General features: G+C 45.4%; 1 long non-coding RNA gene across 1 annotated transcript; it reads left to right on the forward strand.

The window, feature by feature from the left end:
- The first annotated feature begins 1594 nt into the window (after nt 1–1594).
- Nucleotides 1595–7175, forward strand: LOC120598606 (uncharacterized). Its single transcript, XR_005651636.1, has 3 exons — nt 1595–1762; nt 2657–2950; nt 4517–7175. It is a non-coding gene; the product is annotated as an uncharacterized LOC120598606 (long non-coding RNA).
- The last annotated feature ends 14603 nt before the right edge of the window (nt 7176–21778 follow it).

The raw sequence follows: 21778 nt of genomic DNA on the forward strand, positions 1-21778 counted from the left end.
TAAAAAATTCATAGAAGTTATTGCCATTTTCTGAGTATGTATGCCCGTGAGCATTTTTTAATCCATCTTTTGGTATTAAAGGGCTGGTTTTTCACTAGAATCGGTGTGAGAGAAGTCTGATACATTTCCCCAAAGCCTCCTTTACTTACCTGGAAAGAGAGCTGCAGCAGGCAGGGCTGGACTTCGTCAGCTGCTGGACTGTGTAAAACTGGGGTACGTGAGGAGGGCTTCATTCAGGTGACTCTTCTAGGGGTTTTTAGGAGTAAGAATTTGGGTTAGAAGTTGGCCAAGCCACAGGGTTTTTGAAGAATCTAGTATGACCTCAATTTCCCAGGGGCCTGTTTTCAAGTCTTATCTGAAAACTAGAAACTCTCATATCTGTCGAATCTCCCCATTCACCCGGCGTTCCACAGCACCCAAGGCTGAAGTAACCACAGCACGAGGCTGCCAGCTTCCATGGGACTTTTTATGAATTTGGTTCCTGACGTTGGCCTTATACTTGGGGCACAGAGATTTTAAAAAGTGTTAGTGTTCATCTCTCAACTCTCCCGCCCCCACAAGCCCCTATTCTTCCTACTGCACCAGGTCGCCTGGGCACCTCCCCCAAAGGGCGACCACCCAACAGCCCACATGAGCCAGTCTACTAATGTGTTCGGTTGTATTGAAAATCAAAACAGAGGTCTGAGAAAACAATTAGCTTTGAAAGACACCAGTAGAGGCCCGAGAGAAGCCCCCTGCAGTCTGTTACAGATCGGGGTGACAGCTTTGGAAAGCAGGCTTGTTTATCCATGTCTCAGGTAAGCGCGTGCATGCGTGCCTGTGTGTGATCTTTCTGCCTTTGCCCAGATGTGAGCATGGGCTTTGTTGATAACAAGTGATTTTGACTTTAAGGGTATGGTGTGTGCATAACCTCTGATGTATGGTTCCCCGGGGTGAAAGGACACACATCCGCGTCTGGTCATACGCATTATCTTGACCCTTTCCTGCAGCAGCTCTATTCGTGAGGAAGGGAGACAGCTCCTTGAATGTTTTTCACGTCTTTCCTGTGTGCTCTCCTGGTCGTTGCCCTCTGGACTAATCCACCCTTTTGCGAGGTCTCCCTTCTGGAGCAAACTGCCAAAGTCCACTTGTGTTTTGGCTCCAGCAGCTGGTTTAACTTGCTTTAAGTTTTAATAGTAAGAAAGTCTGTTGGGTCTAGCCCTCCCTACAGCCTGTTTCCCAGATGAAACTTTCCTGGGGCAGAAGATAAAAAGAATCAGACTCCTTTGGCTACATACATAGATGTGACATTCAGAGCTAAATGAAATTTCTTGAACATCTGTAGGCTTGTGCAATGACCTATGAAGTCAAAGTGACTAGAGATTTCTAATTATTTGCGTGCAGTAACTTTAATACTTTTTTTAAAAAAAAATAAAAGAAACAAAGAAATGAAATATTTTGCAATCCTGGCTACCTACTGAGATTTATTAAGATTCTGGTGAGGGTTACTTTTTTCTGATGACGCCGAGGTCTTTTCTTTGTAAGAAACTGTTGGCAACTGAGGATTTTGCATACAGAATTCAGAAGGGAAGAAAATATTTCGTAATGGCATGACTCTGAGCCAAGCATAGCGTTCAGACTGGCTGCGCCGTCAGGTCAGTATCGAGACAGAGGGGACACAGTTATCAAATCTGAAAGCAGAAGGCAATGGGGTTCCAGAGCAGGGGAGACCAGCACCATCACCAGTCTATGCAAATGACAGCCATTCTGCAAATATGAGGTGGTAAGTGGGATGATCTAGAGCTGTTGTAGTAAGAATGTGAGGGGGCATAAGGGCAGCTGAGAGTGCCGAACATTCCAGAGGAAGGCTGGGGAAGGAAGAGTTTTTGGCAGAACCACAGGTTCTAACCCAGTGCCGCTGGTTTGGATGAGAAGTGGGTTTTCTATAGAAGCTGATCATCTAGGGCTGGGATAAAGGAGTGAAAACAGAAACCTTCGCAAAAAAGGGTTTCTGACCTAGGTGCAGCTCTGTCCAGGAGGAACGGCAGAGCTGGGGTGGGGGTGGGGTTCCCTGAAATGAAAAACTGCCCAGTGGTCACAGGCTGGGTGGAACCCAACAAGCCCATTGGCCCATGAAAGAGTTCTTCCTGCCTGCCACGCAGAGGGGATTCTCTTCCTATGTAACAGTAAATTCCCCTGTAATCTCAAAACGCAGGTAACAGCTTGGCCCCGGTGAGAAATGGCCGGCTTCATGTTTCTCCCCAGTATGATTTCCTGTACATGCAGCAAGGGGCCCTGCCCACTCCCCTGCAGAGCTCGAGAACCTGGCTGAGAAGGAAAAAACAAGGCCGATTCATGTTTGTGATTAACTTCTCACCTAATGCTGTAATTCCATACAGGGAACCGGTCTAGCTGTCGGGGCGGGGCTTGGCTGGGAAAGGCGAATTGCCGCCGATTCTGTACAGACCCGGGCTCCAGCCACCGGGCCAACACCACCTTCTGTGGGCTGCGTCCTAGATGTCGCCTCCTTCAGGGACTCCTTTTCTGTATCTGCTGTTGAAGTTTCCCTTCCAGAAACCCTAGGCCGATTTATTTGCACTCCCTTCGTGGCACTGGACTTGTCTTCTCTTTCACTCGAAGGTGGCAACGTGTTCTCCTTCTCCTCAAACCTCCTCAGGTGCCAAGCACAACACCAAGCACAGGTTTCGGGCTCAGAAAAATCACAATGAAACGAACCAAACGTCACAGGACGACCTAGCCTGAAAGACTGCACTGGAGAGAAAAGAAGCCCAAAGCCAACTCCCAGCCCCTAGTCTGCGACTCAGCTGGCCTGGAGGGGCAGTGCAGATGCGACCTCCCTCTGCTTTTCTCAGCAATAATCTCAGCCTCGTTGTTATGATAAACTACTTGCTCCTTGCTCTGCAGTACATTCAGGAATTGGACTGCTGCCAAGGAAAACTCAGGAGCAATGGTAGGTCTATTGAAATAAATTAATGGCCTATGATAAATACAAGAAAAACAGTGCTAGTTAATAAGCTTTTATGCCAACAAAGTCACATGGTTACTTAAGAGGAGTTTTTACATAAATATATCTTAAGTAATAAGGCCGATTACACACACACACACACACACACACACACACACACACACACACGTGTTGACAAGCTATTTAGCCAAGTAATTGCTGGTCCTTCAAAGTTGTTATCAATACTTTGGGAAGCTCCAACTGCCTGAAACAGCTCTGTTCTTATTTTCTGAGGCCTTCAGGGCTGGTCCAGGAAGAACATTAGATGCCTTACTTGGTAATTATGCTTTTTGGTTCCAGTCCCAAATGCTATCACCCAACTTGATTATTGGCCTAACACCCCAGACTTGACTCTGAGTTATTTTTGACAGTTCTCCAAAATTAAATCCACCTTCAAAAAACCAAATCTTCACTACTCTTCAGGCATGCAAAAGAAGGTACTTTAAGTTCTGGAGTTCCAGAGATTCCAAAATTATTCTGAGCAAGAAAAATATCAGTGTCGACCTCACAGGTGACCACTGCAAATATGCAAGTTCTGATTTCTTTGTTTGAAGATCTGTCATGTCATTTTAGAATCAGAGTTCATACTTACGCATTCTGTGCAGACTGTCATCAGGTTTGGTTTGCACAAAACAGTTGACCCGAATCAAGGAATTTAAACTTTGAATACCAGACCAGCTATGACATTTGCATCAGTGGGAGCCTTTGCAAATCAATAGGAGAACCTGAGCAGCCCACACGGGTGTTTCACCAGCTGGCCACCCTGCAGGAGGCACATGTTGTGAAATAACTAAAAGCAGCCTCTTTCCTTCTAACCTGGCATAAATCACTCTGATTCGATTTCGCAGGGGGTGGGGTGTGCAGGAGTGACTGGTCAGCCCCAGCAGTACATGGCTAATTGAGAGCCTTGTCCCCATATGGAGTTCGGGGCTGGGTTTTGCCTTCATGGCAGTAGAATGTCACAACTCACTTCCAGATGAGAGTCAAAGCACTAACTCTGTGCTTAATGCAAATCAAACCCCAAAGGCCTGGCCGTGAGAGGAAAGGCTCAGCTGTGCTACACCCTGGGGAACAAAGTGGGGCAGATATTCCTGTTACCCGAGACTTAATTCATATAGCTCCAGGAGGTCCATCTTTTTTTCTCTTTCTTCCTCTCCCTCTTAAGAACTACAGGTGAATGAAAGGGCAGTACTTTACGGTGTAAATTCCCATTTGTTTCGTGAAGCTAAAGATCTGCTTCCCCCGCCCCCACCAAAGGCAGTGGGAATGCAAACTCCCATTCTCCAGCAACTCTAGGACACCCCAACCCCTAAAACCCATCTGCACTGTCACCCTTAGTTTCTGGTGTCCACTTTCTAGACTGAAGGTGATATGGGAAAGGCCTGATTCAAGGGCTCTCAGGTTAGCAAAACTCCAGTTGGCACAGCTTTGACCGTGTCATTACTGGAGAACAAGCAGGCATACTAAAACTCCTGGGAAAAAGAGCCTACTGCTTGTCTTTCCTCACTACAGGGAGAAGAATCTGCCCAGAGCTGCAGAAAGGCGAAGAGTGTGAGTGAGGAGAAGTAGTGGTCTATACCCCAAAGTTGCCTTGGCAATGAAACCCATAAGGGAACATAAGAGCTGACATTTTTTTGAAGCCCAGGTGGCCCCTAACCTAAACTATAACATAGCCAGGTATATGGCAGGTCTGAGGCAGCAATACTGTTGCTCACTGTTCTTTAGAGGATGTTACTGAAATTCTTACCACTGTGCTGGGGTCCACGGATTAGTGGGAAGTGGGCGACAATGTGGTCTTTGAGGAGCTCTTCCATTCCACTTAGGATGTTTAAGACTGTGAAACCCAATTGCCTGGGTTAGAATCTGGGTACCACTTACTGTGTGACTTTAGGCAACTTACTTAACCTTTCTGTGCCTCAATTTCCTCTTCTGTAGAAAAGGTATAAAAATAGTACCTTCTATATAGGGTCACTGTGAGAATTAAATGATCGAATATATACCCAGGCTTAGAACAGTGTTGGACATGGGCTATGCTATATGAGGGTTAGATATTGTCACGCGGAGAGATAAGACCTGTCAAGAGTCATATCCCAGAAGAATGTGGCCACGTATGAGGTTGTACAGGGAGAATACTTTAAAGCTGGAGAAAAACGAGGGATCGAAGTAGGATTGAAGTAGGCAGAGTGGGCTTCTTGGGAGAGGTGGAGTCTGAGTTAGGACCTTGAGGGATGGTCTACTCTGACCCTTCTCTTGTAAATGAAATTGATCTCCCATGAATGTGGGTCTCCCCTGCCTCGAAAGAGTAAAAGTCGTGGCTCCCCTCACTCTGCTGTTGACCAGCCCACTGGTCTTCTGGCTTCATCTTTGATTCCGTGCTTATCCAAGTACTCTTGGAGCAGGTGAGTGGTTTCAGCTCAGGTCAATAAACTTTAGGACAGGCCTGTAGTGAGTGAGGACCTGGGGCTACAAAGGTGAGTGTCAAACAATATCAAATATCGCTCTCAAGAAACTCCCAAATCTGTTGACAGGCAAGGAAACAGTTTTATAAGCCAGCGTGTTGGGGGTGGTCACTATGGGAGCGCAGAGGGGAGGGCACAGCCCAGGACCAGGACGGAGAAAGGTCCCGTACTCATCAGAGGTGACTGGGGGGATCCAGGGCCAGGGAACTGAGGTGGAGGGTGCTAGGGGAATGGCAGTCAAGACAGAAGGAAGTGCTTAAAGTTTAGTTTGGACTCCCAACAGTCTCTGTGAACACTGGGTGGGACATTCCTTTTGTTTTCCTCTTCCTCCAGCTGCTCCAAAAGCTCCCAGGATTTGCCCAAGATTGAAGCAGATGGCTTGGGGTTGGCCTGGGCTGACCAGCATCTTTGCTGAGATGATCACAGGCCTCCTGATGGGCCTGCTCCAATCTGGGTGGGGTCAGAAGAGACACAGCATAAGCAAAGACTGCAACAGTAAGGCGTGTGGAGTTGTAGTTTAGCACCAACTTTAAAATCAAACCCCTCCTACCAGTTGGCTCTGTCATCTGGATTAAGTTGCTTTGCCCCTCTTGAGTTTTGATGACAAAACAAGCAGACTAATATCTGGTAGGGTGGATATGAGGATGTAGTGAGATGTATGAGGAATACCTACTAAGCCCCTACTATGTTCACGGCTGGGAGGGATTGTCAGGGTTCCAGTTCTACTCTCTCAATCTGCTGTCTGTGTTTATGATAATACTGAATGGCACTTAGATCATTTGCTGTCAAAGTAAATCAGGGAACTCAAAATATCTCTCTTTGAAATAGCTTTTAAAAGAAGCCAGTTTGTCAATGATTAGGCAGTGAAGGTGTTGGTCTTTATCCCAGCAAGTGGGCGGCTGTCACTGTGTAGACTTTCCCAGAGGGCCCTACGGTGATGGGAGAGCTGCCTCCTGGCCTAGAAGAAGGGCTGCAGGCTGAGAGTTTCATTTCCTACTTCGATTAAGGAAGTGACCAAGTATGGCTGATTAAAGGGAGGGTTTTGTGATGTGGACACCTACTTAGGAGATCCTCCTATATGTAGACTGCTGAGTCATTTCATGGAAGTCACAAAATAGCCATTGGACAAGAGCATTCATTCACTACCAACCTGTCCCCTCGATGGCCCAAATAAAATGCTCTCTATCCCATTTCCAACGCTATGCCATCTATGTTCCTTGTCACTGCAACTTGAAACGGCCTATCCATAGATATTGAGCCTGAAAATGACTAAAGGAGAAGAAGAGAGAAAGAGAACAAATAAGAATGTACTTTCACTGGATTTATAGCACAGTTCTTAATATTTCTAAAGTTTGAGCTACTTAGATTTAAAAAATAACAAAAATGAATAATTCAACATATAAGCAAAGGTGTGAAGAAACAAGCCCTTACACATGGCTAGTTATGAAAAGAAATGGTTGCAACTCCTGTGAAAGGAAATTTGGTGATGTCTATCACAATTTCACACGTTGACAAAAGACCATTTGATGAAGCAATTCCACTTCTAAGAATTTACCCTTCAGATATTCTCACTTGTCCAAAATGACAAATGTAATGTTGCTGATTTAATGCAAAATTGTTAACAAAAGATTTTAAACAACCTAAATGCCCATCAGTAGAGGACTTAAATCAATTATGCAGTAGAATACTGTGCAGATGTATAGGTGTTTGTGTCTGTGTGTGTGTGTGTGTGTGTGTGCACGCGCACGCGTGTGTGTATGCGCATGTGTGTATACTTTTTATGTATGTAAATATCTCCAAGAAATGTTCTTAAGTCAAAAAAACAAATTGCAAATCAGCATGTATAGTATGCTACCATTTGTACATACATATAAACAACTCTGGAAGGATCTGGAAGAAGTGGATTATACTTGGGGACAAGAGCAGAAGGGAGAGTCTCACCATTTAGTTTTTTATATGATTTGAATTTTGAACCATGTGAATACCTAACCTATACAAAACATTAAATTAAAAAGTTGCCTTAAAAATAAATGAACATTTGTTGTCCATTGATGGATAAAAAGATAAACAAAATGTGGTATATATACAAAATGGAATATTATTCAGCCTTAAAAAGGGAGGCTATTCTGACACAGGCTACAATATGGATGAATCTTGAGGACATTATGTTCAGTGAAGTATGCCAGTCACAAAAAGATAAATACTGTATGATTCCACTTATGTGAGAGACTGAGAGTAGTTAAATTTAGAAAGTAGAATGGTGGTTGCCAGGGGCTGGAGGGAGGGGAAAGGGGAGTTAGTGTTTAATGAGTACAGAGTTTCAGTTTTGCAAGATTAAAAGAATTTTGGAGATTGTATGCACAACCATGTGAATGTACCTAATGTGCTGAACTGTACACCTAAAAATGGCTAAGATGGTAAATTTAATGTTATATGAATTTTACCACCGCTTAACTAGGTCAATGTCATCATCCTGCCTGTGACAGCTCTGAGTGCAGCCACCTAGAGTGATGTGTTGGAGGATTTCAGGGATCTGCTTCTCTGCCTGGCCTTTCCCTTGCCCAGATTTTCTGATTATTTGATTACAAATCCAGATTATCTGATTGCTTTCTGCTTTCATTTTTTAATTCGAAAAGTAGAAACACAATTTCCCAACCCTGATACCTTAATTGGATAATTACATATTGATGCTTTTCCACTTGGGTTGCCAGCCTTTCGGATAAAACCAATCCTCTGGGATTGTCTACTCTCATTTTGTGACCTTCCCCTTACCCAGGCTTTGAAGAAGTATTCGTGAAATGCTTCAAGTCCACTAGATTTAAATGAAGCAAAGTAAAAAGGATCCTTTTGACTATACTGGGCAAGCCTGATGGTATGTCTTCTGAATGCCATTTGTGGTGGTCATTCGTACACAAAGCAGGGAGCACAAAGCAGAGATCGCAGAATCCTCTGGCTAAACTGGGAAGTTGGCCCTGAAGTGCGGAAGCAGTTTCAACATCCTGAGCCCAGCCGCCACCACCAGCTTTGTGAGAAAGGTGGCAGAGAGGTGAGAAAGATGCACAAAAGGCTCACGTTCATTCTCTTGATGCCCCTGCCAAATACTCTTATAACATCCTGCCCCAAGTTGCCAAAGCAAATAAAACATACCATCCTTGTGGGCTAATACTTGTAGGTTATATTATACCCTGAAATTAACATTAAAAACCAGCTGCTTATTTTTGAAGTGCTTTTCACAAGCCAGCCAGTGTAATCCCTGACTAGTGTGGTAGGGAGTTGTCAGAGTTTTACATCTCCTTGCACCAGCCCTAATTAAGAGCCTCCAACACTCTCCACCCAGAATGGAGAAAGTTCTCTCTCTTCCCTTGACCTGGATTGACCTGAGTGGGATTTTTAAGGCTGGTGCCTATTCTTTCTTTACATACCAAGTCTAAATTCCATTGCCCAGCTTCCCACGCCAGTTATGACTAGACACTGGACGCTACCTTTCCATCTAGTCAACTTCTCACTCACACCCACCTTGTCCCTGTCCCCGGGGTCCTGAGGGGCCCTCTGAATCCTCTCTTATATCTCTCCTGCAAAGCCCAGCACCAGTCCTACCCTCCACCAGCTCAAATCCATCTTTTCCTCCTTTGAATTCCTATGGCATTTATTGCTAACACCCTACAATTTACTGAACCACTTAATTATATATATCCTCTCGCGTACTGCTTGATGATTATTTCTTGCATTTTAGTCTGGCCTTCTGAGTAGATATTGAAACCCAGTGGGGCAGAAACCATACCTTAAACATTTTTATTATGTCCATAAAGCACATAATAATAATAATGGTGGCCATTTATGAAGCACGTACTGTATACTAGACACAGTATTTTATTTATGCTATCTAATACTCACAATACCTCTAGTGAGGCATTATCATGTCTATTTTTCAGACGATAAGACCAATGCTCAGAGAGAATAACAGGGACACATGGCTGATAAGGGCTGATTCTGGAATCAGATCAGTGGTCTCCAAAAGTTTTAATCAAACTTTTGACACATATAAGAAAATTGAAGTTAAAAAAAAAAAAAAAACTTTCCTAGGATCATCCCCTTATGGAAGTGAACAGGAAGTACTCTCAATATTTCTAACAAATGTAAGCTCCATTATAAAGGAAGCTCCTGAGAGCAGGGATTTTAGTCTGTTTTATTTACTGATGTATCCCTTAGAACGGTGCCTGGCTCATGGTCGGTGCTCAATAAAATATTTGCTGAATGAACAAATGAAATCTAATCAATAAACCTCTACTGAATGTCCAGCAAGTTTAAAGAATTGCTAATACTATGGAAAAAAATAAAGTTAAAAAATACTCTACTTATCTTCACTTACTACAGAATACTTGTTGAGGACTATTTATTTAGAAGAGAAACATGGTACAAGCACAGGTCCCCAACTTTGTCCTTTTAGACGTGAGAGGGCTGGGGGTTTCCTGCAGTCCTCCCTCTGTGCAAACAATCAGCCACCAAACAGTACACAAAGTCCCAAAATCATAGTTTGAATTAACCATGTAAATGTAATGAAAACAAAACTAAGAATTTTGGGCCTAGTCACTGTCAAATTGTCATTGCCTCCAATAACTTTGATGGTTTATTTCTTTTTACGATTCAGTGAAACCTTATAGGAGTATGAGGCAGTAAAGGCTGGTATCTGGTGGTGACAGTGGAAATAGAAAAGGGCGGATGGTAGAGACTTTGGGATTAGCTGGATGAAAGGCTAGGAGAAAGGGAGAAGCCAAAGGGGGCTTCCAGGAGACTCATATCATCATATCTCTGAGAGCATCAGAGAAATGTGAGGGCCAAGTTAAGCTGAAAGGAAAAATGATGAACCTCACTGTCCTACATGCTCATTATGCTCCAGCCGTACTAACCACCTTTAGTTTGTTTCTAAACCACATCACCCTCACCCCATCTACTCAAATGGAAGAATATTTTTTCTGAAATATTATTCTCCCAGATCTCCCCATAGTTGGCTTGGTTTCCATGTCATCTCTCCAGAATGGCCCTCCTGAACACCCCACCTTAAGTAGCCATCTAGTCTCCCGTCCCTGCATCACACATTGTTTTCATCACAGGACTCGGCACTACCTGAAATTTTCTTCTTTATTTGTTTACTCTCTCTGTCTCCTCTACCACAGTGTGAGTTCCAGGAGAGTGGAAACTCCCTCTTTCTACTCAATCACACTGTATTCACAGAGCCTGCATCAGTGTCGGGTGCAGAGAAAGCGCTCAGGTAGAAAACTCAGGCGAGAACCTCAGGCAGTGATGTTCAGATCACGTTGGAAAATGCAGGCCTTCAGCTCAGGGAAGGGGGTGGTTTGAAGATATGAGTCTGGAGTATGACGGATGAAGCCAAAAGCAGGCACAAACTTTCTTTTTATGAGCTCAAGCCAAGTGTAAGAAAATGCTCCCCCAAAATGTTTTTCTAGGTCAAGCTGAGAAGAAACAGCTAAAGTGATCCATTTTCCTTTCTTGGAGGCAGGTTGGGGTAGCTCTGCTGCTTCCAGTTAGATTGTGTACACATGTAAAACTGGAAGAACATTAATGGAGGGAAAGTAAAAAGTAAAGACTGTGCTCAAATATCTTTAAGTTCTCCATCATGTGGCAGCTGCCTGATAGCTTCCCTCACAGAACCATCAAATCCTTCTTGCAACTTGTATACTGATGCAGAAGCACTTCCAGGATGTAGAGTGAGAACAAAAGGGCAGGTGCAGAGCAGCGCACATCGTATGCTACCTTTTGCATAAAAAGGATGGAATAAAGAATATACTTAGGCTCCCATGAACACTGGAGGGATAAAGGATATGCCAATGAAAGTAGTTACACACTGAGGCAGGCGAAATGGAGAACAGGGTAGCTGGGCACAGGATGGGAGGGAGACATCTCGATGCATACTTTTCCATATCGTTTTGATTCTTGAGCCATGTGAATGGATTAACTATTGTAAATATATTAAAATGTAAAAATTAATGATTCTCGTATATAATTGATAGTAATTGGAGTTTTGTAATTCATTGATCACCTCACCAAGATTTGGCACAGGTAACGTTGAAGATTCATGCCGGGAGGGCCACTGTCAGCGTCTTGAGTGAGAGAGGCACATTATGTCTTCACGGATGAAGAACTGGAGACTGAGCTGATGTTTCTAATTCTGGATGTGGACTCCTGACTTGGTTTTCTTCTTCCTGATCAGGAAAAATACTGCACTGAGGCTGGTAATTCTTCCTTGCAGGAATAATAACACAACAGGTGAAAGTCATCTAAGCTACACAAACTTGGGTAGGCCCAAGCCCTCATTTAAGCAGGGAGAGAGCAGTTTATCTCTTAATCTCTCTCTGATTCAGTCCCTTTATTGTTTCTGATAGAAAGCTTTGGAAACAAAGTAAATGTCCATCAATAGGTGTCTAGTTAAATAAAGAAGTAAATGTGGGGCACCAATACAATGAAACCCCATGTGGCCTGGCCATTAGAAATGACAATACATCTGTCAATATCTACTAATGCTGAACATGTACTTACCTTACCACCCAGCAATTCCACTGTCATGTATATACCCAACAGGAATGTGTATATGTATCTACCAAAAAAATATGCAAAAGGATGTCCACAGCAGCTCTATTCATAATAATCTCAAACTGGAAACTACCCAAATGTCCATCTACAGTAGACTGGATAAGTAAAATGTGGTTACAGTCATATGACAGAATGCCACATATCCCTTAGGGTGGGTAAACAATATATACTACTATACAAACGAAATCTCACAAAGAGAACGCTGTGTGAAAGAGGAAATAAAAGAATCTCACTGTACGAATCCATTTATATGAAGTTGGAAAGCAGACCAGGCTAATCCCAGGCTGGTAGAAGTTCTCTTAGAAAGAGGTGGTGACTGGGAAAGGGCAAGAAAGTCTTATGAGATGCTGGAAATGTTGTTTCTTACATAGGTGTGTTCGCTTTGAAAATACGTGGCACTGTACACGTATGATTTGTGCACTTTTCTGTGTGTATGTTATACACCAAAGGAGAAAATGACGCAGACCTACATTTACTGACATGGAGCGTCGAAGGATGTGCAGGCCCTGACATAGAGGTGTATTCCATTTACTTTAAGTTGTAAATATCAAACCTATATGCATAGAAAGTTACTCAAAGAAATAGTCTTCATAAATTTTAACAATGCTTACCATTGGGTCACATTTTGAGATTATTTTTACTTTCTTATTTGTACTTGTCTGTATTGGTTTGCAGTTTTACATAGCATGTGTATCATTTTATACTCAAAAACATTTTTATTTTTTTTTAAGCCTCCTTGATTAAAAAGAAAATAAAAGCCTGCGTTTTATTTTCCATAGATGAGAACCAGTAAATATCAAAGTCCATCAACTAGGGATATAATGTACTCTATGTGCGTCTAACGCACTTTGTAACTGCTCTGTTAGTAGTAAGTATTTCCAAGGCTGGTTCTGAACAGCACAGCCACTGTCCTTCATGTCAGTGGACAGTACACACCTGTGGTAAAATCTGAGGGTGGATGAAGGGGAGAGGTCAGAGTCTGAGAGTTCAGGGTAAATGCTGTAGAAATTTTACGTGATCTGTTCTTCTTCCCTTTGAAGCAGAGAGCAGATGGGTCTGTTTATTAAAAGAAGGTAATCTCCCTACCATTTATCTTCCTTCTGCCTCTAATCCATGTGCTTTCCACAGTGCTACCTCTTTTGCTCAGGTCAAGGGGGTTCCACCAGTTTTTCCGTAGCCCAGCGCTATCTAGCTTTCTAGAGAGTTTCCTATTTCTCCCTCAATGCTCTTTTCCACTAAGAACCTCCTCCACATGTTCATATACTCAAAATTCTTAAAATGGGGATAAATTACTTTCTTCTACAATCAAAATCCAAGTTTAAAATGTAAATAACCCTGGGTAAATCAACACCTGGCCTTAATATTCACACTAAGGTGTAAATGTCTAATATAATTACTAATGAGTAAAATTTGGTTGGGGGATGGGGAAAGAGCGACCCAGATCATGTACAGAGCTGGCCAGGTTACTGACAATAACTGCTTTTCCCTTCACCGCAGCCCCCAGGCCTGTTCAGAAGATCCCAAACCACCCAGAAGCAGGCAACCACCATCACCCTGACCAGATCTCTATCCATTCCAGATTCCGGATTACAATAATTTCGGAAAGGGTCAACCAAGTCAGAGCCCCAGATGGCAGAAGAGCTGCTTTAGCTTAAGAATCTTAACTCTTTTTCCTCAGGGCAGGAAAGGTTTGAGACAATGAAGGATGAGGCTTTCCAGGCCCGGGACACAACCTTGATCCAAAGTCTAGTCATGGCTTTAATTTTTGTAAATCAAAGCCTCAAGTTTTTCTTTACTTTCTTAGCTGAAGACATGTTTCCCAAGATGCATGAAAAATAATAAAAGGTACCAAATTGGAGATTGTGTGGCATCATGTGCCACTTAAACCTTTTGCAGGAAGGCAGAAATCACTGCTTTACTCAATTCCCTTTCCTAAGCTTTCGTTTCCCCTCCCAACCATTGTCTTCACAAGATCTTCCCATACTGGAAAGCATTTGTCTAATTATCATCACACACAATGGGCCTATTGCCAGCTGCTTTTTATTTTAACTTCAGATTCTTTCCAGAGTGTGTTTTTTTTTCCCTTGGGAGTGGGGAACAGGAGAGAAGAGTGTGTGTGTCTGTTTTTGCTATTACACAGAACCGATCAGATTTCCTTTTATAATCACAATTAAACTTCCAGACTCAATCATACAAATACTTCACGCTTAGGGAATTTGAATGCCCATTGATTTGGTCAATCTCACAAAATCTCCCACGTCTGGAGGTGAGAAACTGATCCATGAGGATGAGCAAATCATTCTAGGGACATAAGGAGTACAGAGTCCTCTTAGAGCCCTCTTAGAGCCTAAAGCTGACTCCCAGCTCAGTGTTGTCTCCATCAGCTGAGACTGGGTAGCATGGGGTTAAGCCCAAAATACATTTGCTGCCCTCCCTCTAATAGAAAGGTAAGCCCCAGAGAGCAGGGTCTTTGTCTATCTTGTTCACCAGGTAGCCCCCTAGCACCTGCTTGGTTTGCATAATAAGGGGTAGGGAGCAAATTCTTGTTGGATGATAAATTACCCTTTGCCACTCTCTTACAGTGGTGGGGGCAGGGTGAAGGAAAGGCATACTTCATAGAATCTCTATACAAAGCAGGATTGTCAGGTATTAAAACTAGTCAGAGCAGTGACAGCTGTAGAGGGATTTAAAGACAGCAATCTGGCTGATAGAGGAAGGTGTTGAGGCTTAGGGATGCATGGGCATAGCCATCACAAAACTGCTATTGCGTTTTATTTCAGGGTTCCTCATGGAGCCTATGGGGAGGGGAGAAGAGGGGTTCAAACTTCTTCCCCCACTCTCTGGCCCCTCACTGGCTCAGACCAGACAAGAGGTGTGAAGCTGTGCTAATGGGAGTCTGGGGTCAAGGGACCCAAAAGATGCAGGGGACTTGGAAAAGGTCTCCCTTCTGCTCCCAAGAATTGGCTTCCCTGCCCCTAAAGAGCAGAGAGCATGAGGAGGAGCATCTGTAAAATGTAACCTGGCTGGTCATCTCAACCCAGAACTTCAGTTCTAATATTTATACATTCTTAAGTGAGAACACCTTTACCAGGCTTCTAAAACCTTTCAGAAATGGAGCCCTAAGTTGTCATTCACTGTTCTCCTACAAACAATTGCCCAATAGGGCCCACCCCACCCCCTTGACTAATGTGAAGATTCTCTGGGATAACTAGTTCTCTTTAATACATGCATATGTATCCTAGAAGGGTTAATCCTGTACATTAGTCAAACTCCAGTGAGATTTACTTTAATAAGATAAGGTAACAAACAGCTCATATAATAAGGTAACAAACAGCTCGTATAAGAAAAAGAAAAATATTTTAATTTTATTAGAGTTTTTCTTTTTTCGGGGCACTGGGGAAAAAAGAGAAATAGTGAGGGGGTATTATTAACTTTAAAAAATATTGCTTGCTTTGTATGTGCTAGGAATGAACAGTCTATAATCTAGAAGGGGAAATGAGACAAACACCCAAATGACTATTAAACACATCTTTATAAGCAATATCAAAACAAATTAGTGTGAGAGTTGGGGGAACGAAATATTTCAAAAGGCTGGAGATGAGTAGGTTTTGAGAAAGGCCTTGAAGGATTTTGAACAGTGGAGAGGGGACAAGGGTCTGCCAGGTATTAGAAGATTTGAGGAGAGGTCTGGGGACAGGAGAGCTTGAGGGATCAGGATGCTAGAGAAGAAGGTGAGACAAATGCTCACTAGAGAGGGCTGGCAGGAGGGCAGGGAGGGGAGCTGAGGTCATCCCAAGGAAGTCTCAGTCAGCCAGGCTGAGAAGTGACCATCTTCAGTAGATCTGATAGGTTCTTACTCTAGCAGCAATCTGCAGCTTTGTGATTTAGTGGTGATGGAAAGCCATGAAGGCTTTTGATCAGATAACGGACATCAAAGTTGGCCTTAGATGATTGAAGTGGTGAGTGCAGGGTGCAGAGTGGGTTAGAGGGAAGGGAACGGACAACTAGGAAGCTGCCTGGCAGGCTGTCCCAATGATGCAAATGAGGAAGAATAAGGGGCCAACCTGTAGCAGTGGCAAAGGAAATGGAAAGCAAAGGCAAAAGTCATTCTACAACAGAGGAAAAGCAAAGACTTGTAGAAAAGGATGAGGTGAGATGACCAGGCTTTTTTGTGTGTGTGTAAAGGAAAGAAAACAAGTAAATTCTGAGTTTGACAGCCTCGTAGAATTCAAGGCGGATGGGTTAGGCAGGACTAGGGATAAGGGATGTGACAAGCAACAACCTCTAAGGCGGGGGCGGCACTCTTACAGACTTTGAGTAGTTGGCAAGTGCACAGGAAGTGTCAGAGTGTGGAAGCAGAAAAACGAAAGCAGTGCATGGGCCTTTTGTGAAAGCTTGCAATTCTTCGAAACAATTCACAAGAATCTAACAGTGGTTGTCTCCAGGGAGGTGAACTGGGAGGCTGAGAAAGATGACTTTTCCTGTTATACCCATTCGTATCTTTTGAATTTGGAACTCATGTGTCGTACTACCTATCATAATTAAATTAGAAAATGTTGGGATCCATCCAGGGCGCGGGTGCCTGCTTGCTGTAGTAAAGGAATCTTGCTTTTTCACCTATGTTTCACCAGCCTGGTAAAAATGAATTTAGGAATTCTAGTGTTTCATTCCCTTCCATCCTTCATTTCTCCCCCATTCCCCAGCTACTTGAAGGTTTTTCTGTATTTGGGATTCCACTTCATTATCTCTACCGAAGAGACATAACAGAGTTTTCAGTTTCATCTAAAAAGCCTATGGGTCAAGAACATTTTAGCTAGGCCACCTCTTAACTGGGCATCACTGTGCCAAAATCTGGCGGAGGATGACAGACGGTGTGAGAAGTGGGGAAGGTGGCTGGTGGGAAAGGAAGCTGTGGAGAGAGGTCTTTATCATTGCTCCAGTTCCCACCAACCAGAGAAGCAGTGTCAGTGTCTCCCTTTTCATCATTCCTGCTCGCTTAGGCCACATCCGAGGTGGGATGGCACTGGCTTCGTGCCCGAGACGTGGCCTTACAGAGGAGAGGTCGCACCTCCCAGTGTGTCCAAATCCTCGGGCTCCCCCAAGTCTTCCTTGGGCTTGGGACGGAGCCCCCACAGTCTCTCCAGGTGGGTTGGGAGCTCACCAAGGCCAGGGATGGAACTGCCAGCCTGCTCTTCGCCCACCTCGGACGATCGCCCACTCATCTCCAATTCTTCTGGCAGATTCCACCATAACCCCTTTCTCCTTGACCTTCCTAGCAGGGGGGCCGCAGAGCTCTCCCGCTGCTGGCACCATGTAAACTCAACGGCTGGGTGAGAAGCTGGGGAAAGCACACGAGAGGCCCTGCGGGGGACGCGCGGCCCAGTCTCAGGGCCTCGCCTCCTCTCTAGCCCCTCAGTTCCGTGCGCGCAGGTGGTTCTGCCGGGTCTCTGAGCCTGGCCGGAATTAGAAGCGATGCGGCCAGCTCCGGCGCGCTGCTCGGTAGCCCGGCCCGCGGGCAGAGAAGGCCCCGGGACCCCGGTAAGTCCTTTGCTGTAGCGCGAAGCGCGCCCCGACGGTCCGCGCACGCTGTTCACACTATTGAAGCCCCAACCCCGACGGTTCGCGAGATGCTTCTCCTCAGTGGTTTTTAAAGCCAGTGTCCTGGTCTCCGCCTTTTAGGTGTCTATTAAAAGTGACAACAGCGTAAACTCAACACAGCGTTCTCTGTGCAGCTTCAAAAAACTCGGTAATTTCGTTAGAAAACGTTGAAATTCAACCCCGAAGTATTCAGCCCAAATGTTTAGTTAGAGTAACCCCGTGGGTTAATAAACTAAACAAAGGCAACCCATGCAAAACTGGAGCAATGAAAACCAGGCTAAATAAACCAAGGGAAGTTTATAAGAACCCTTTCGGAGAGAAAAAAAAAAAAGAGAAAAGACACCGGGCACGGAGGTTTAATGTGAAGCATGTGAGCGGGGCTCAGCTTACAGGTACGCCGGCCTGCGGCGAAGAGCGCTGTCAAGCGGCCTCGAGGATTTCGGGCGGGTCTGCGCCGCCCGGGAAACCCTACCCGGGCGCCGCGAGCAGCCTGGCGGCACCCGCACGGGCGCGGGCGGCTGCGACCTTCCCGCTCCGCCGCTAGGCTCCCCCGCCAGCCAGCCACGCTCGGCAGGCAAGCCTGGCTGCAGCCGTGCGCCCAGGGGGCGTGCGCGCCGAGGGGAGAGCGCGGCGAGCAGCCCTGCGGGGGCGCTCTTCCCTCCCGGGAAGGGCAGCGTTAGCTCGCTTTAAAAGAGCCCGAGCAGGGAGCACTTTGCAGTTTGGAGATGCAGAAATAGGGGGGTCCGCTCTCACCCACCCTCCGCCCCGCTCCCGGGCGCTGGCTGTGTAGTAACAAAGACGCTGCCGGGCCGTTGACCCCGAAGAAGCTCTGATGAAAAGTAGGGCAGGCCACGGGATAGAAGTTTCTACAATTATTTTCTTTTGCCTTTACGTTCCCGAAAAGAAACCGAGGAGGTAGAAGGGAGAGAGATGTGGGAAAGGCAAGGCCCAGAAATCAGAGGCATTGTGTTTATCATTTGGGAGAAAAGCTGTAAAACAGCTCGGCCTCTTGTCTCCCTCGCGCCCCAAACAGGTCTGACCATGAAAAGAAAAAGGCGGGCAAAAGAGGAGGTTTATTTTTCAGACCTCTCTGTAACTTCCTTCTCCCGGGCTCCGTCATCCTCTGCCCCATTCTGATTCTCGGAGGGGCGGCCCCCACCCCTGGGAGCCTACTCAGGGCGCTCCGCTAGGAGATCAGAGGGGATACAGGTTCGATGCTAAATGAACCTCGGGCCACTGGACAATAGCGCGGACCTCACACGGGGGCACTGCGCCTTCCCCCAGCCGCGCTCGGCTCCCGCCGCTTCTTTATTCCACGTGGTGAATCCTCCGCGTCTCCTACGGCCGCAGGACCAATAGGCCGACGGGGGAGAGCGGGACGCGCAGGAGAGGGTTTGAAAGGAGGTGTGGGTTTTAATTTTTAAAGAGCATAATTGGGTTGAGAAGGGTTATTTTTTCCTTGACCAAGGGAGGGGAGAGAGGAAGAAGGAAAAAAAAAAGTCAGGAGAAATACAACACATTTATCTATCAACCGCTAGACAAGACAAAGAGGTTTTAACAACAGTTTGAAAAGAGCGGCCTGTGAATGGTTACTATTCAATTTGTATTTTATTCCCCGCTGGTCATGGAATTGAGATCAGAAGAAAAAGTGAAAACACATGGCTGAGGTCAGGGGATCAGAGAACCACCACATACAGCAAAGGGAAGGGAAAGCAATGGGAACTCGTGTGAAGAAATGGATTATATAAACAGAGCTTACCATCGCCTGCGCCCCATTATCCTATAATTTACCCTGCATGGGAGCATAGAAATATATTAAACTAGTGATAGGTTTTACCATTTCTTTACAACCCAGCCTCGTGCCAATCAAGCCTACTATATACTTTGAGATATGTTTAGAATTCTTGAACTAATGTGTTTATTTTAAATATCACAGGGAAATTATTACATCACCAGAAAATAATGCCAGAGCGGGGGTCTGCCGCCCTTTTGAAGTCCTGCTGCAACGAAACATGATTTTAATTACATAATCACTTTGAAACTATAATTATACAATAAACGATGAGGATTAAGCGGGAAGTATAGAGTACATTAAAAATTGCTTAGGTCTTGAGAAAACAAACTGAACATGCAGGGGAAAAAGAAAGAGATGAAATCCGAGGTCCTGAGGAGGGGGTTGATAAATCCTGCCTTCGCCTTCCTCTGAGCTGCAGTGAGGACTGGACTTGGGGTTCCTGGGAGCGCGGGCGGGAGGCCAGGGCGGTGTAGCCGAGTAAAAACATGTAAATCTGAGACACAATCAAAGAAAAACGAGAAGGACGGCTCCGGTGCGTGTGCTAACCTTCCTACACCAAAACAAATAATCGGTCGTTGTTTTGGTGTTTTCTAAGTGCATTTACATTGAAAACCGTCATGCAGCTGAATGCCACCGGGAAGTTGAACGTTGCCAAAGATTGGTTTGTTTGCCCTTCCCTTCTAGGAGGAAAGGCATCCAACAAGAACCGCGTGGTCACCGCCCTGATGCTCACAACAAGTTTATAAACAACAACGCGTCTGTGGCGCAGCAACCCAGAGCGCCTGCGGACACTCTCCCCTGCGCTCCTGCTTCCCGGGGCGCACACTCGGCCTCACATCCGCTTTCTCACCTGGGTCCCCCTTTCCTGAAAGTTAACTTGCTGCTTAAGTTTGCTTTTGCGTTTGTCTTTCCAGTGAGGCTGATGGCAGGCGCACGGCCCTTTCTTTAAAAGGTAGAAACTCGGCTACGTCCAGAGTCTATCCATGCGCGCCTCTCCTCGGCTTCCCTGCGCCCCCAGAGCTTCTACACAGCATGGGGCGCAAGGAACCAGGCCTGGACGTGGTCCTTCTCCTCCTCGAATCCTGATACGGGGGAGCTCGGAGGTGGAGGGCTGCAGTGGAGCTCGGAGGTGGAGGGCTTCTGGATCTAGGCAAGGAGTCCCGAATGCACTTGGAAGCACCCTAGAGACAGAAATACCCGACTGAACTGCACAGGGTGGTGATTATCTTTTTTCAGTGGCACCTACTTTACCGCCCGTGCTTTGCCAGACCAGCAGTGCCCCGGGAAAGGAGGGAAGAGTGCAGTCCTTGATTTGGGTCTCATCAACCACCAACGCTGGTTTTTAGGAGACTGCCGTCACCAAAATGCCGGCCAACGACAGCCTCCGCTCACATTTAATACTTCACAGCAGGTGCCCTGGGTGAGGGCGGTTTGGAATGCCACTGCTCGGCCCTGACAAGTTTCACATATAAGGAAGGGGTTAAGAGCTCCCAGTTGCGTCAGACAAGGGGACCCCGGCGCAGGCGGGTACTCTTGCTTTTTGCTCAAATTATGATCGCAAAGCAGCGACGTTTAAATTCATTCGCAATCCGTCAGTTTCCCCCGGAACTCAGACGTGAGGTACTGGGCTAAAGAGAGAGAAAGTGACGTAGGTATCTTTCCGTGTCCTCGCTTGGGTCTCATGGTGGCTCCCAACCCTGCCGGGGCGGCCCTGACGGCGTGAGGCGTGAGGCGCAAGGCAGATGGCTTTCTTCAGCTCCGAACCATTAATATTAAGATACATCAGTATCGCATTAGTCTGCAGCGGACCATCAACGACCAAGAACAAAAGCAAAAGGGAAATAAAATAGTTCGTTCGAAGAGTCCTACTGTGAATGTGTTTATTTCTTGCTTTGCTAAACCCAGGATATAATTTACTCACTGCCCTCCTGCAAACAAAATCGTGGCGCTAGCCTGACAACATTAAAGAGCCCCTGTCAAAACCCCCAAGGAAATTACAACCGGGCACGAATTCAGAGACCATTTTATATTGAGCCTGCAGCGCGCCAATTCGCACAGTTCTTTGCCTTGATGAACACACGAGGAGGCCAAGATTTAAAAAAAAAGGGGGGGGAGGGGGGAAGAAATCCGATTTCTAGGGAGTAATAATATTACAAATAAATATTATTTATCTGCTGTTTACGTAATACAGACAATTTACCTACGTTATCTCATTTAATACAGCAACAATGCAGCGTGATTGTTTAAACCCTACTTTATTAATATCACTTTATACGGTGTTTATTATGTGCCCAGCACTGTGATGTTTTCCAT

This window comes from Pteropus medius, unplaced genomic scaffold (genome assembly GCF_902729225.1).
Source record: "Pteropus medius unplaced genomic scaffold, Ma_sr-lr_union100, whole genome shotgun sequence".
NCBI lineage: Eukaryota > Metazoa > Chordata > Mammalia > Chiroptera > Pteropodidae > Pteropus > Pteropus medius.